Source organism: Miniopterus natalensis, chromosome 2, assembly GCF_054644295.1.
Source record: "Miniopterus natalensis isolate mMinNat1 chromosome 2, mMinNat1.hap1, whole genome shotgun sequence".
In the NCBI taxonomy this organism is placed as follows: Eukaryota; Metazoa; Chordata; class Mammalia; order Chiroptera; family Miniopteridae; genus Miniopterus; species Miniopterus natalensis.
The window spans coordinates 159,400,285-159,403,880 of NC_142082.1; the positions used below are offsets into that span (position 1 = coordinate 159,400,285).

Sequence of the window (3,596 nt, forward strand, 5' to 3'; positions counted from 1 at the left end):
GCAGCATTTATCAAAATTAAAATGTGTATATTCTTTGTCATCATAATTCTACTCATAGACATATATTACCGCATGTGTGAAATTACATATGTACTTGATCAGTCATTGCGACATTATTTATAATGGTGAAAGAAAGAAAACCACCTAAATTTTCATGAATGGAGGGCTGATTACATAAACCATGGTATATCCACACAATCAGATACTTTTAAATTGCTAAAAAATAAAAAAGAACGAGGAAGTACTTTACAAATGGATTAAAATGGCAAGAACTTTAAGGTGTAAAATAGCATGTAGTATATGCTACAAGAGTGAGATAGAAAATTCATTCCAAGAATATTCTCATATTTTTATGATGTTTGAACTACATGAATATGTTAGCAACTCAAAATCGTATGTGTCTGCATCTGTTTGAACAGATTTGCTCAGATTCTGTATTGGAGGAATCAGCTATACTGTTATATTCATTCCATTAATACAGGATAATATTTAGTTGATGATATTTAACACAGGAGTAGATTTTTATGCTGATGGTGTACTACCACATTTTACTTTAAAAAATTTATTTGAAAATTTATTTCTTCTTTTTGCATAATATCCTTAGTGAATTTTTATGCTCTTATATTACATGAAGCATATCCCAAAATACTATTGTATACCAGGAATTTTTTATTTTTTTATTTATTTTATTTTTATTTTAGTTTTTATTTATTTTTATTGAATTTATTGGGGGTAACATTGGTTAAAAAAATTATATGGGTTTTGGTGGTACAGTTCTATAATATATCATTTGTATAGTGTATTGTGTGTTCACCACTCCCAGTCAAGTCTCTTTCTATCACCATTTATCCCCCCTTTAACCTTCCCTTACCTCTCCCCACCCCCTTTCTTTCTGGTACCAGGAATTTTTTAATAAAACTCCCCTGTCATCAGTGAAATAATCTACCTCACAGTATATTTCCACAAGTTTATTTATTTCCATTTACTTTTAAATATTACATATAATTAAAACCAGAGCTTTGACTTGGATCTCCCATTTTTTTCTTTATGTTCAATAAATCTCCCTTGTTTCCAGATCATATTTTTATTTGTACCTCTACCCTATGTTCTGGACCATCCGCTTTCCATTGTTTCTTGCTACCAAATAGCCACAGGTTCTCTTAATATACACAGAGAGACTTACCTGATTTCTTTTCTAAAATGTTTGACATTAGTTTCTGAATATATTAAATAATGAAACAAAATAAAATGTGTTTTTAAAATGCTGTTTTATCCAGGATTCTTAACAATTGCATCTATTTCCTTCAAAGCAACTTCCTACAGCAAAGAACTCTTAACCCTCCAACTCTTGGTAATGCTTCTACTTTTCTCTTAAAGACAGACATACTTTTCTGTCAAGTACATCAAAAAGCTATGTGCTGGCCGGGCCGGGCGTGGCTCAGCTGTTGAGCATCGACCTAGGATCCAGGAGATCATGGTTCGATTCCCGGTCAGGGCACATGCCCGGGTTGCGGGCTCGATCCTCAGTAGAGGGCCTGCAGGAGGCAGCCGATCAACGACGACTCTCTCATTGTTGATGTTTCTCTCTCTCTCTCCCTCTCCCTTCCTCTTCTTGAAATCAATAAAGATATATCTAAAAATAAAAATAAAATAAAAAAGCTATGTGCTGTTTCTAAGATTCTACTTCTATATCTATTAAAACCAACTATTGTCCCAATTCTTTCTGGCTCTGTCACAAAATAGCATTCTGTGACATGGGGCACCCCCTTCAGGTCTTTGTTCAAATGCCAATTTCTCAGGGAAACATGCGCCTGGTCATTTTATTTAAAACTGATACTTATTTTTCACTCTCAATTCAGGGACCAGCAATTTCCCTTTGCTTGTATAGAGAGATGTGTGTATCTTCATTCATGTACATTGCATTAAAAACAGACTATTTTTAATACAAATTATTTTTATGTAAAGATATAGATACACACATTTACTCGATAGAAGCTTCATGAGGGTAGAAAATTTTATTTAATTTTTTCATTTCTTGTCCACTGCTATATCTCCAAGTCTAGAACAAAGTGTAAACCCAATCAGATTAAATCTTCAGGTTTATAATTAAAAGACTGAGATAAAATCTGTAACTTGAAAAGTTAAATTTTATAATGCCTTTGATAACTATCCACTTTTTACAGGAAATGTTAATGAGAAAGCCAGTTCTAAAATTGGGCCAGCCTAGGAGAAGTACAAGAAAAGGGGGGTATTGGGGGGAAAGCAAGGGTGAAGCTCAACAACAAAAGTGAACATCTAAAGCATTACCGTCAACAACAAAAATATCAGCAGTGCAGTAAGCACTTTGTTTAGAATTTCATTTTCCTAAATGTCCTCATCTAGACAAAAATATACTCATCATGTGTCTACCTATGAGCACAACATAGCTCATCTTTAGTTCTAGCTAGAGATGGTTGAGAAAGGGGGAAGCGCCAGCATGTCTGAAGACCTCATTGCACGGGATCCTTCGCTGGAATCCTGAGTCACTCAGTGCATTAAAAGAGTTTCAAAGAGTTCTGATCTGGGTTGTAGGTAAAGCTAGCTATGGTGGTTAATCACCATCGCTAGGATTTTTAACTATTTTAAATTCTATTTTGGATTTATATGACCTAAAAAAACAACCCAGTACCAATAAAGGTAGCAAATCCTTTTAAAGCATTATATAACTTTAACCAAGAATGGGAGTTTAGAGGCAATTTGCATGTCCAGAATTTTAGATTTCACATCAAATCCAATCTTTGGGAATTAAAATTCATTGGCTCAGAGGAGTCTGGCAAGACACAACAGTCTCCTTCTCAATTCAGGAGGGCTGTCCTAAGAATAGGGCTGGCTTTTACAGAGGACAATTTAGAATTAAAAAAAAAAAAAATCATTGGCTCTGGGCAAAGTCTTATTTCTAAGAAAAGAAAAAGTAAAATAGTTTGAATGTGTGTGTGCATGTGTTTTAAAAGTAATGCTGATGAGCCAAAAAGTGAATTTATCATAAATATTTTGAAGAATTTTTCCTACTCAGATTTTGTTTAAAAGGAAAATACATTTTTAAATAGAGTCTTTCATGACATTTGAAAGAGAAGTTTTAAACCATTCTCATATGTTTATTCTATTTAATCAACTATGCTTTTCTATTTATACTCTAATCTAAATGTTCATGCATTAAATCTTAATAACAATTTGTAAATAATTGTGTGACATGAAACCTGTCCTAACCGCTTTAGCAAGACAAAGATAGGTTTCAAATAAAAGAGGACATAAGTGGGAGTAGGAAGAATATTTTGTGAAGGTATAATTAACTTGGATTTTGCTCTGTAGGAGCCACTTTTCCCCCGCCCTCTTTGGATATAAAAAAGTGAGTTAAAGGTTTGAGATTCTCCTTGTGGTAATGCGATTACAACTTTCTATAGTCCCTAACTGGGGTCTTTTTCCTTCAATTGTCAAATTCTTTTAGTGAGAGCACCAGATCTTATCACATATACTTGCTTTTAAAAGACACACAGCAAAAATACAGCCAACAACCTCAGCAATACAGAAAGGAATCTACCATCTCCTTCATTATTCAC

At 33.6% G+C, this 3,596-nt stretch overlaps 1 non-coding gene across 1 annotated transcript; it reads left to right on the forward strand.

The window, feature by feature from the left end:
- Nucleotides 1–2,773: 2,773 nt before the first annotated feature.
- Nucleotides 2,774–2,886, forward strand: LOC148093896 (small Cajal body-specific RNA 11). Its single transcript, XR_015714160.1, has one exon.
- Nucleotides 2,887–3,596: the final 710 nt, after the last annotated feature.